The following is a 13,863-nucleotide window of genomic DNA, read 5'->3' on the forward strand; positions in this document are numbered from 1 at the left end:
TTTTAATTCTCATAACAACCCCATGAGTAAGTCAATATGCTCATTCTGTGTTTTCAAAAGGTAAGGGCCAGACAGGATAAGTAACTGGAAATGCAGTTTTAGAAAGGTTAGGTGACCTACCCAAGGGGACAGAGCCAGGATTCAAGGCCAAGTCATCTCAGTTTCTTCTGTCCTCCACCCTCATTTCCTAAACCCACACCTGACTATAGCTTTTTTCATGTGACCAAGGCATAATTAACTCTATTATTTTATCAACACAGCAGTTCTGTGGGATGTTGGCAAAGAATTTGTCACCTTAAAAAAAAAAAAGACAGGTTTGGAGGTAGAAAATCATCATGGCCTTGAGAAAAGTCACATCTTGTATATGAAATCAGCCTTCCTCCCCCGTTACATGCGAATTACTAGAGCACCTACGTGGTAGGTTTACTTTAAAGATGAAATGACATAATGTAAGCAAAAAGCATTTTGTATAAACTGTGTTATTTAGTGAAAGGTGAATAGGGTCATAGAGCGTGACAGAGATGGCAACAGGACAAACGAAGGGCGAACCCAGCCAACTGCGTCAAGTGTAAAATCATTAAGTGGCCCATAGCAAGTGGTAATAGTAATATATATCTACGTAAGCCTAAAGCTTTATAGTTTATATAGAGTTTTTTAGAACACAGTGTTCTTCACACCAATAACTGATACCATGGTTTACGATCTTTTTTTTTTTTTTTAAGATTTTCTTTATTTATTCATGAAAGACACAGGTAGAGAGAGAGGCAGAGACACGGGCAGAGGGAGAAGCAGGCTCCATGCAGGGAGCCCAACGTGGGACTCCATCTGGGGTCTCCAGGATCACGCCCTGGGCTGAAGGTGTTGCTAAACCACTGAGCCACCCCGGCTGCCCGATACCATGGTTTAAAACTTTGTTTTTTTTCTTTTAGGAGCCCATGTTAGCAACGATACCTAATTCCAGCAGCTCTCTTCTGAGGTAGGTGCTGTGTAGTTATGGAAACAGGCATAAGGGTCTCTGGCCCCTGGTTCCAGAGCCAGTAAGTGGAGGACTGGGTTTGAACCGAGGTCCGGCAGGCCTCTCAGACCTACTGAGTACCAGCCTGGGGCAGACAGCCACAACTCCACCACTCCCTATGTAGATACCCCTAAGTAGACATCGTCCCCTAAGGAGCTCCCTAAGTTCCTCCTGAGAAAGAGCAGCACTCTGGCTGGTGGAAAGAGCTGGAAAACTCTTTCCCAGAATGCAGCTCTGCCCTGGTGGAGAGAATGAAGCCTTCCCACATGTCTCCAGGGCTCACCTCAAATGACTTTCTCTGCCCCCATGAACAGCAACTCATGCTGCTCTGAGTCAGGCCTCTTGTTTCATTCTCATTTTTCTCCCCAGCATATTTTCCCACTGTGCTTTTTCTGGACTTCTTCTTTCCTTAAATCCTCAACTCACCCCACAGAACCCCGCCCTCTCCTTTCTCCCTGGCCCCACTTCTGCATTTTTCCTTCAGCCTGTGACCTATTCATGAGTTCACTGGGAGACCCCAGCCTCCTCCTGCCTGCATCAGAGCCCCTGGTCCTCGGAAACCCAACAGCATATGGTCGAGGGAGTGGGCTCCAGAGCCTGACTCTCTGTGTCTAAATCCAGGCTCTGCTCTTGGGGGTCGTGTGACCCTGAACCAGCAACTTGGCTTTGATATAAGCCCTGAAGGACTGGTCCCATAGAACCACCGCGAGGATTAAAGGAGATAATGCTTGTCAAGGGCACATTACATGATACCTACTCTCAATGTACTTTTATGCACCTGAGATTCGATCATTGGTGCTCTCTTCCCCTATCCTTCCTCCAATCTCGGGGCAGATATCTCTTTTTCCCTAAAGCCAAGTCCTCCAATTCCTCATTCCTTCCAACCTACTCCAAGAATCCGGTCCCCGAGCTGCTCTTCTATATCACCTACTTTCTTGTCTGCCCTGTATCTCCTCATCCTCCTCTTGGACCTTCATGTCCATTACAGGCACCACCCACAGCAGCCTAGGCTGGAAACCTGACACTCAACAATAGTCCCCGAGACCAATGATTCTTCTCACCCTGCCTCCCTGCCTCTGCGTCTCCTGGCATATTTCACTCTCCTCCATGCTGTGAACCCCCCTCCCTTTGTCTCCCTACCTCCCCCTCTCCTATCTCGCCCGCTTCTTCCCTGTGTTCTCATTCCTGAAGGACACTTTCTTCTCCTGCATGGCAGATAGTACTGATCCTCCAAGTATGCTTTAGCCAGATGTCTCTCATCATTCCTATCAATTTTCAATGCTCTGAGTCTGCCCAGTTTTCAAATCATGATTATACATTTATGCTTTCTCTGAGGTATAAGCATCTCAGATACATCTCTTATATGTTCATGTGCCCCCTTACAATGCCAAATTAAATGCCAGATATAGAAAAGGCCCTGAGAAAATGTGCATTGATTGATTAATAAGGAATCAGTCTGCAAGTTTTAGGGAAAAGGGGATGTCTGAGTTAAGAATTACACTAGCTAACATTTCCCCATCCTTACTAAGCAATGGAGTTAGGGCCAGTAAAACAACAAATGAAAGAATGGGGTTTACCACTCTGCCACACATCTTGCATGTATTGTTCATTCGATCTTTAGAACCATTCAGTAAGTACTATCATTATACCCATTTTGCAGAAGAGGATAAGTGATTTGCCAGCTCTCACCCCAGAAGTGAATGTTAGAGGTGGCCACATATCTGCTTGCCAATGAATTCAATTCAATATTTACTAAGGCCTCCCATCCTCTTTATTTTTTTTTTCAAAACATACACAAGACCTACAGAGCCCTAAAAGTGACTGTAGTTCCTTCTAAAAGTCAGGTAAGTGTATAGTCCAAGGCTTCCCCAATCCCAGTGCCTTTGTCTCATTGCCTGTGAGTCAGGATATGACCTCAATTCAATACAAGCAATAACAAATAGCACCTGTGACTATATTTGGAAGCATTTGAGACATTCTTCTTATGTATAATTCTGTATACATTCTTCATAAAAATGAAAGTCAGTATTTTGAAGGTTAAAATTGTGTTTGCCTTGAAAAATAATTTAAAAACACACTAAAGTTTTTGTTACAATCAAACTAAAATATTCTGAAGAATGCTATGTGTTTCAAACTGTTTGAGTTGTGCTACTCAGAACTAGAAGGAATCAAGTCAATAGTGCCTTTTATTTTTAAAGTCCTGTACTTGTGTCTATGAGCCATGGAATAATAAATAAAATATTATTGTTTTCTTCTCAAATGTATAGTCTAGAAGTTGGGTTATTGGGATAAGCATAGTAACAGAAATAATCAGGAGGTCACATTTATTAAAACAATTAGCCCTGTAGGGAGAAGTATAAATGAAGCCGTTATTCAACTAACCATGCAAACAAACAGAATTTGAACCTTAACTAAATGTCTTAGTTTATTCCCTTATTCTACAAATATTTCTTGAATTTCTACTATATGCCAGCCATTCTTTCAGGCTCTTGGAGATAAATGTGAAGAAGGCAGTCAAATCTCTTTCCGTTTTGGGTCTTACATGACCCAAGAATTTTTTAAAAGATTTTATTTATTTATTTGAGAGGGAGAGCAAGAAAGAGAGAGAGCACAGGAGAGGGAGAAGCAGACTCCCTGCTGAGCAGACAGCCTGACTTGGGGTTCCATCCCAGGACCTGGAGATCATGACCTGAGCTGAAAGCAGACGCTTAACCAACTGAGCCACCCAGGTGCCCCATGACCCAAGATTATATGACATAATGTAGGTAGTGGTAAAACAGTGAGAGAAGGTAGCAGGGCATGGAGTCAGAAAGTATCCAATGAAGGAAGAGGGGGCTTGAGGTCTAGAAGTCCAGGGTGACGTCACTGGGAAGATGATATGTGAGGAAGACTTGAGTGAGCAGAGAGAGTGAGCCACATGAGGTTCTGGGTTAAGAGCATCCCAGCTAAAGGGGAGAATAAGTGCAAAGGTCCTGAAATAGGAAGCTTGGCATCTCTAAGGAAAGGCCAGTGTGGCTGGGAAGATGTAGGGAAGGAGTGGAGATCAAGTTAGAAAAACAGAAGAGGCAAAACTTTGAGCTCTGAAGGGTCTGTGTTTTCTTCTGCATGTTTTGGGAAGCCACTGGAGGGTTCCAAGCAGAGGAATGACATGTATGATCTATGCTTTTAAAAGACTACTCTGGTGCACCTGGGTGGCTCAGCTGGTTGTCGGTCTGCCTTCAGCTCAGGTGAAGGATCTCGGGGTCCTGGGATTGAGCCCTAGGTCCGGCTCCCCGTTCAGTAAGAAGTCTACTTCTCTCTCTCCCTCTGCCCCTCCCTCCACTCACATGCACACGTGCTCTCTCAAATAAATAAAATCTTTTAAAAATAAAATAAAAGACTACTCTGTGACTGATTGTTACATAGAATAGTCCCTGAGACAGCAGGTGATTTCTAAAACAGTTGGGGTTTTATGGCTCGTCACATTCATCCGAGATGACTCTACTGAGGAGCGAACAGAGATCCCAGGGTACAGAAGGCGGTTTGGCTGGTGGCAGGGAGGAAGCCGTTCCTGGCAATGGTAAATATGTGTGTGGTGATGAAGCAGAAGTCAGTAAGTTATGTAAATTAGCAGTTCCCGAAGTAGCTTGTGTTCACACTATTTTAAGGTGTGGGAATAAACTTCATACAATAAAGAGTTGAGTCAGCCCGGGAAATACTCTCTTTAGAAAATGTAACCCGGCCTCGATACTGGAGGCCTCCTCACAAACTTCAGGGTGCTCATTACACCTGGTCTCTTCCAGACCCAGCTGAAGTTGGCAGGGTTCCCCAATGTATTTGACCGCAGGATCCTTCACCTCCCACAATGCTGGGAAATCTCAGTGTGACAACTTCAACTTGAAACCAGCTAAGACCTATTTGGAGATGAAAACAGGGGTATAATAAGTAATAGACCTTGAAGCCAGGGATCGGGCATTTGGGATTAATATGAGGCCAGTGTAAACTTAGCAGAATTTGATGAAGTTCATAACAAAGAAAAACATGAGAAGGTCACTTTTGCTGTCCTGTTTAGAAGTATAGGTAGGATAGAACAGAGCTCTTGGAGCACATCAAGGATGCTCCCACTGGTGTGTGGGAAGAAAACATGACTTCTGGTTATATTTATCTTGTTTCAAAAAACCATAAACAAATTCATATTCTAATATTTCATGCATAGACTGAAAGTGGCACATGTCATATGATTTATGAATATGTACATTAGACTTAGGTGTTCAAATGTTATGGATAGGGATCATGGATAACTTGGAGTGGGATCACCTGGAGAAGGAAGTGCCTGGTGCTTGCACCAAGCTGTGGTTGTGGAAATAAAGGAGAAAGAGCAAAATCAAGAACTTGACAGGAATGGGATGTGCGGGCAGAGGGTATGGGGAACAGGAGGTGGTCGTTAACAGAACTAGGACAACATGGGCATGGAGGGGATGAATGAGAGCTCCAAGGTTAGGAGGTCTGGAAATGACTGAAGTTGGGGAAATTGAGAAGAAATAGAACAAGGCAGCCAAGCAATCATTATGCACCCATACTGTATCCCTTAGAGTACTTAACCCACTACCTGGGACATAATAAGTGTTCAATAAATGTTGGCAAGATGAATGAATGAGTGATTGACCAAAGCGGTGATGGAGGATATGCAGAAGGCTTGGCAAAAGAATATAGATTAGGAAAATTGGGGCAAGATGAAAACTGTCTTCTAGATCAAGATTCCACAAATGCTAAATCCTAAAAATAAAATTTAAAAAGACACCATAACATTGATATTTTTTTTCGTTTGATACTTATTAATTTGTTTTTGACTTGAAACCAATACTGTTTTCAGAAGAACGATTTCTTGGATGTATCTATACTTTTTATGACGGACTTTAAAAACATTATGTCATATATGTTCATTGCAGAAAAATCAGAAAAGGCAAGTAAACAAAAGAAAAGGAAAAAAAATAAAGCATATCACCACCCAGAGATAACTCATGCAAATTTTACAAAAATGGGCTGGTACTATATATATTGCTTTGTAATTTTTCACTCAACGATATGTTCTGAAGATGTATTTATTTATTTGAGAGACGGGGGTGGGAAGGGCAGAGGGAGAGAGCAAGAAATTCAAGCACACTCCATACTGAGCATGGGGCACAATTCAAGGCTTGATCTCACCACCCTGAGATTTTGACATGAGTAGAAATCAAGAGTCAGATGCTTAATTGACTGTGCCACCCAATAATGTGTCCTAAGTATCTATGCATGTCAATAAATATGCTTCCATGAGGTCATTATTAACAACTGCAAAACATTCCATTATATGGGCATATTACAATATACTCAACCAATTCCCTACAAATGCACCAGTAAGCTGGTTTTTTACAACTTTGCTTTCATTCTAAAGATGCTAATATATATATGGCATCTTTGTCCATGTTCTCAATTAGTTCCCCAGGCTTCATATCTGGGGGTTGAATTACTGAGTCATTTTTAATTGTCTTTGATGTGCATTTCCAAATTGCCTTCTGGTAATTGTGAATGAGATTTTGTAACTTCTGCGAACTCTTTACTTTAAATTTCACGTTTCCACATATTCACACCTTCCCTGTTTTTCGCAGCAACCCCATGGGCAGGACTCAGGTGAAAAGCATTCCAAAGCGGGTATAAGCCATTCTCAAGGTTACACAGCACTCCCACTGGGCTCCTATGAGGGCACTTTGCACGTCACTGGATGAGATGCCAACATGTCAATGAAAAATATCAGTACCCTGATCCGTAATTTTCTCCTCAACAGCAAAATACACGAGCTCAAGTTTCTAATGAGGGTGTTTCAAAATTAAACAATACTTTGACATTGAATTCTCTTTCCTTATAAAAAGGCTTCCTGATATCTTGCCAAATAACTAACTTCGTTCTTGAGTAAGTCCCTTTGTTAAAAATGGTTGCTTATAACTGGCGCCTGGCTGCTAGTAATGTTTATGGTATCTGAATGCTCTTGTTTGCCTTTAAGCAGTAAAAGGGTCAGAGAAATACAGAGCTCCAAAGATCATTTCAGCGGCACTTTCACCAGGAGAGATAAGGAAGTCTGTCTGTGTGTAACTGGGCAGTGACTTGCCCAAGGTCGCCCAGTCAGTGAGTAGCACAGAGAGGATCAGAGGAAGAAGTCTCTTGACCTCCAGCCAAAGCTCTGGTTAGCATCACAGAACCTTAACTTAAAATCATGGAGTCAATCCACATAATTTTACATTTGGAGAAACTGAGGCCCAGAAAAAGGAAGTAACTCTACTCAGTTCTGCACAGGTAATGAACAGAAGAGCTTGGGTGAAGGCCCAGGTGTCCTGACTCCCAGTTGTGAGGCTGGTCCCAAATTCTATTCTACTCCACTAGAATCCATGCCCCAAAGCCAGGACCAGCGTAGGTTGAATAAAGCATTCACCTCCAGTGCAAATTTTAAGGAGGTATTAAGATAAATAACATTTATATTTTTAAATGAAAATTAATACAAAATATGCATAAAGAACAAAATATCCAAATTTTAAATACAGAATCTGACCCTACATTTACATGATTCACTTCATTTGCTTCTTCCTCACTTTGGCCCTGTGGTATCCTGTCTTTTATTTAAATGTTTGATATTTTGCTCATCATGGATACGTTTGCATGATTTTTTGTGCCAGAGGAAAGTGCCACACTCACCTCACCCAAGTCCTAGTGCTCTAGGGAGACCTCCAGAGTCTGAGCCTGAGGAAGCAGCATAGGTGAGGCTCCAGGGATGACACGGATCGCAAAGGAGCAAAGAACAAAAGGCCTATGACTAATGGGACCAATCACCTGCACAGAAGAGCCCTCCAGCTGGGTCTTGGGGCCATGGCAACCAAAGAAGTTGTTTATGGACCTAAAGCTGTTAATAACTCAAGTTCTCATGACACTAACTTGAGGTATTCAAAGATTAATCATTTAGTATTCTGTATAAAGTTTGGTATTTAGCTTCATAAAATCAGATGGTTAAGCACTGGGTGTGAGGAACTGGTTTGTCAACTAATATGAAAGAAATCTGGGCATTTTAATTGACCACAAGCTTAACATGACCCTATGATGGGAGTTGACTGTCAGAAACGCAAATGGAATCTTGTGCTGTATTCATGGGCTCATGGTGTGTGGGATTTGTGAGTCTAATTCCTTGGGAAGTCAGAGACAAGAGAACATATTCTGGCCTCTCTGTAAGGAAGTCTCAAAGGTTTCTATTTGAGTCTGGAAGGGTCATTGTTATGCCTTGAATCGTGCCCCTCTCCCCAAAGAAGTTAAAGTCTTAACCCCCAATGAATGTGACTTTATTTGGAAACAAGGTCTTTGCTGATGATCAAGTTAAGGTGAGATTATTAGAGTGAGCCTTAATCCAATATGACTGGTGTCCTTATCATGAGAGGAACTTTGGGCAGAGGGACAGACACACAAACAGAAAAAGCCATGTGAAGATGAAGGCAGAGATGTGGGTGAAGCATCTGCAAGCCAAGGACCAACAAATGTTGCCAGAAAACCACCAGAGCCAGGAGAGGGGTATAGAACAGATTCTCTCTCACGCCCTCAGAAGGAATTAACCCTGCTGACCCTTTATTTTTTATTTTATTCTATTTTATTTATGAGAGAGAGAGAGAGAGAGAGAGGCAGAGACACAGGCAGAGGGAGAAGCAGGCTCCACACAGGGAGCCCGATGTGGGACTCGATCCTGGGACTCCAGGATCACGCCCTGAACCGAAGGCAGGTGCCAAACTGCTGAGCCACCCAGGGATCCCCTCCTGCTGACACTTTAATTTTTAGACCTTCAGACTCCAGATCTGTAAGACAATACATTTTTGTTATTTTAAGCCACCCAGTTTATGGCAGCCTTAGGAAATTAATATAGTACTCCGGGGAGCAATTGGCCCAGGAACACTTGTGTGCCTGAGAGTAGCAGGAAAAAAACCCATCCATTTAGATTTCAATAGACAAAGCCAATCTCATGCCTATCACAGGGCCTGGCACATGAGAGACGTGGAATGCCTAGTCATTAAGAAAGAAGTGAATTTCAAAGTGATCCGCTATTGCTAGAGATAAAAAGAAGGGATTGAGGCACCAGACTATCTTCCTTCAACTTCTCACTCATACTAAGCATGAACCCTTTAAAACCTCTTTCTATTTTCAGGGAATGAATCATAGGATATTAGGCAAACAGCATTAGAAGGATTATCAGATTCAACCCTCTACTCTACACATGAGGAAAATAGGATTCAAAGAATTAGGGGACTAGTTCTTTCCATATGCATGTCTCCCTCTCATTCAAGGGAACTGTTTTCCCCATCAAACATTAACATATCCCCTAGTACTTCATTGTCATTTACAGTTTAAAATTAAATGAGAAATTATTGGGGCACCTGGGTGGCCAGTCAGTTAAGCCTCTGAATCTTGATTTTGGCTCAGGTCATGATCTCAGCGTCATGAGATTGAATCTTTATTAAGATCCTCTCTCGCCCTCGGCCCCTCCCCACCCACAAAAAAATAAAAATAAAATTTAAAAAATGAGAAATTACTTAAACCAATCGAAAGTCAGGAAAATGATGATTCCTACTGGTGGTTCTCCTGAAGAAATAGCAATATCTGGCATTTATGGAGAATTTATTTTGTGCCAGGCCCCTGCATAAGGTACTTCTTTAAGGCTCACAGCAATGCTACTGTTTTTTTTTTTTAATCTATTCATGAGAGACACACAGAGAGAGAGAGGCAGAGACATAGGCAGAGGGAGGAACAGGCCCCCCATGGGGAGCCCAATGTGGAACTTGATCCCAGGGTCCTGGGATCACACCCTGAGCTGAAGGCAAATGCTCAACCACTGAGCCACCCAGTGCCCCACTAGGTGGATTTTTATCCCTGACTAAAAGCTAAGTAAAACAGGTGCAGTGAAGAAAAGCAACACCTGCCTAAGTGGTAGAGTTAAACTCAGATTTCACATGGATTCTGAAGTCCATGTTCTTAAACCACTCTGCCATGCTGAAACTGGACAAGCTTGAGAGGAAGCGATAGGGAGAGGTCTGGGCTGGGACCAGGGAATTTCGATGCCACCTGCACTCAGCTACCAATCTGCTTGGAAACTTAAGCAAATTTCTTCACTCCTCACTCAGCTCTTTATTTCCTCATCTGTAAATTGAAGCCGCTGGCCTAAATCCTGGATGTTGAAGTCTTTCCATAGTGAGCCTAGCTTTATTCATTCATTCAACAAATATTTATCAGGTATGTGTTAGGTGCCAGGCACCATTCTTGACATTGAGAATGTAAGAATAGTCAATATCAACAAAGTCTCTGCATTCATGAAGCTTGTATTTTAGGGATGGGAAGAAGGTGAGGAATACAAAATAAGCAAGGTAAAATTTCCAGAAAAAGGTAAGCCCCCAAAAGAAAACTAAATAGGGTAAGAGGTTGAGAATGACAGGTGCAGAACAGTGGCTGTTTTATGTGGGGTAGTCAGTGAAGGCACTCTGAGGAGGAGACCCCTGAGTAAAGAATGGGATCATAGGAAAGAGGCATAAGAAATGAACATACACAGGCTACTTGGAACTAAAGGTACTAATGCTGCAAGAGTGTCCACTGCTGGGAGATGACTGTTGAAAATGTCTCAAATTTAAATCAGATGTATATGGATGCTTTGTTTAAGCCTGTCCCCATTTTGTCAGTAAATCTTTCATCATAAGTCCAATTTCATGATGGAATATTAGAGTAATTTAGTAGCCTCAAAATTAAATAATTTGCTCAGGTCCAATTGTTATTACCAATTGTTCTAATTTTAGCTGAGTGATCCTGGTCAGAGTGGGTATAGGTTGCAGGAAAGAGTAGCAGTAGGTGAGTGTATGTTATTCCTGGTGCGGTGGCTGATTAGCTTAAAAGAGGTCTTTACTGAAAGATCTCTGATGATCTGGAGTCATTCAGATTGTATTTGACCCAAGTTTACATGTTAAAAGCTTTAAGAAGAAATGGTTTTTCAGTCTTTGGATTCCACCTCTCATAAAGCTCTGGCGTCTGTTCATTTCTTTCCATGTCCAACACTGTTGCTCGGGTTCAGGACAACACCGTCTTTCATCTCTGTCTCCTTTCTGATTCCCTCCTGACTTATTATCTTCCCTGCAACCCGGACAATATTTGTGAGGTGAAAATTGTATCATGTCACTGTTCTTCTAAAAACTGACCAATAGGGGTGGTTATATAACTCATGATGGTGGGGGCTACACAACTGTACATGTTCGTCAAAATCCATAGAACCGGGGGCACCTGGGTGGCCCAGTGGTTGAGCATATGCCTCTGGCTCAGGTCGTGATCCCTGGGTCTTAGGATTGAGTCCTGCATTGGGTTCCCCACAGGGAGTCTGTTTCTCCCTCTGCCTATGTCTCTGCCTCTCTTTGTGTCTGTCTCATGAATAAATAAATAAAATCTTTTTTAAAAAAAATCCATAGAACTACATACTGAAAGACAGTAAAGTTTTTGTAAACCATAATTCCATAAGCCGAACTTAAAAATTCTCCAATAGGCATCGCTTTTGAAGTAAAAAATCTAACCTTTCACGGGGCAGTAGTATCATTCAGTGGTTAGATATTCCTTTGCAATCTCAATTCAAAGCCCAGACTCATCACATCACTTATTAACTGGGTAACCTTGACCAAGTCACCTACACTCTTTGTATTCATTCTACTTATTTGTCAAAATGAGATAATAATAGTACTTCTTAACTCGTCATGAGAATTAAATGAGTTAATTCCTATAAAGCACTTAGATTCTTATAAAGCAGATCCTGTTATGTAAGTGCTCATTAAATGTACAGTATTACTAACAAGCCTTATAATACCCTTCATGATTAGGCCATGTGTTAGTTTGCTAGAGTTGCCATAACAAACTATCACAAACTGGGTGGCTTAAGCAACAGAATTTTGTCTCCTGGTTCTAGAGGTTAGAAGTCTGAGACCAAGGTGCTGGCAGGGTTCGTTCCTTTTGAGACTGTGAGGGAGAATCTGTTCCTCTCTCATAGCTTCTGGTAGTTTGCTGGCCAAATTTTGGGATTCCTTGGCTTATAGATGCTCCACCTCAATCTCTGCCTTCATCTTCACATGGCCTTTTCCCTGTGCATATATCTGCCACCAAATTTCTCCCTTTTCATAAGGACACAAATCATATTCTAGGGGCCTGTCTCACTCTAATGTGACCTCATCTAACTTAACTAGTCATATCTGTAACAATTCTATTTCCAAGTAAGGTCACATTTTGAGATGTTAGCAGTTAGAACTTAAACATACATTTTCAACATAACATGATCTATAATAGGCCCTGACGTGTTTTCATATCATCTCTGTCCATAATATCTCTCCCAGAGATCTCCCACATGCACCAGTTTGATAAACTCCGACATATCTCTCAGTTAGATATTCCTAGTTTGGGAAGATCCTCCCTCATATTTTTCCAACTCACCCATTCAGTATAAGGGCCTTTCTCATGTTCTCCCATGGGCCCTGTGCTTCCATGCTCATAGCCTTTATCACTTTGCACTTTACCTGCCTGCTTACTGACCCAACTCCCTGAAACACCTCAAATCCCTCATGGACAAGGATGACTGAATATTGAGTATCAGAACCAGGATGGATCCTAAGTAAATAGCTGTTGTATTAACGAATGCTAGTATCTCTTCCCATATCCTGGGCATCACCTATTTTATGTTTCTATGGATAGATGGAAGAAAAAAGCTGCAAAAATTAGAAAGCAAATATTTTTAAGCAACATTTCAGTTAGGATTAACATGAAGATCACACACCATGCTAGGTATTTCAAATAACAGGCATTTAATACAGAGAATTGATTGCAGTTGTTGGATGGTTGCAAAAGCAAAAAGAGAATGCTAAGAAAATCCATATAAGAGTAACTGTGAGAAATAGTTACCACCTCTAAGATGGAGGGAACAGAAGGGGAATGGAAAGTTTAGCAGAAAGCAAGAGTTAGAGAGTGCCCTGCATGGGCCAAGGCTTAGATCTCAGATGGCGGCTGTGGCTCAAGCCTCTGCCCTGGAGAACACCCACAGCTGAGGCAGGGTGTGCAGAAAATTACAGAAATTGAGCTAGGATGGCCCTTTGTTGTCAGAGGGAAACATCAAGACACCCAGCAAGGAATTCTGGGCAATGCAACCTCCAGACACCCAGCCCCAGTGTCACAGGGCAGAGAGGGTAATAGGCACATAACCAGCACAAGCAAAGAACCCAATGCAAAAATTATCGAGTTCACAAAGTTAGGAAAGATTCCTGCCAATGAGTTTCCAATCCCAGCTCTGCCTCAGGTTGACTTACCCTGGGTGAGCAGCTTCCCTCCTCTGAGCTTCTGGTTCCCCATTCATGGCAGAGAGAAGGAACTAGATGGCCTCTAAGGGCCTTTGCTAGTCTGAGTGTGGATTTGACAGAAGCTACCCAGGAGCTACTGGGGATTTCTGAATGATGTTGTCACTCAGAGGACCCTATCACAGGCTTTAGCCATCAAATAAACACGACATTTCCTTTTTTTCCATTCTCCAGCTACTGTTTACATGCTCCAAAGAAGGCAGAGAAAAAAAAAAAAAACAAAGAAGGCAGAGGAAGGAAGCCAGAGGTGCCTTTCTCCAATTGGTGACTCTCTTAGACAAACCTTTGGTATGGCAATTCCAAAACAGCCAAGAAGGGGAATGTTTCACATTCAGTTAAAGGAACAGAGAGCTGAAGTGCAGAGTGTAGGGGAGGAGAGGGAGGAGCAAGTCAAGAGGAGGCAACTGAGAAGAGCCTATGCTGTAGGTGCGCATGGGCGTA

The sequence above is a fragment of the Nyctereutes procyonoides genome, unplaced genomic scaffold (assembly GCF_905146905.1).
Source record: "Nyctereutes procyonoides isolate TBG_1078 unplaced genomic scaffold, NYPRO_anot_genome, whole genome shotgun sequence".
Lineage (NCBI taxonomy): Eukaryota > Metazoa > Chordata > Mammalia > Carnivora > Canidae > Nyctereutes > Nyctereutes procyonoides.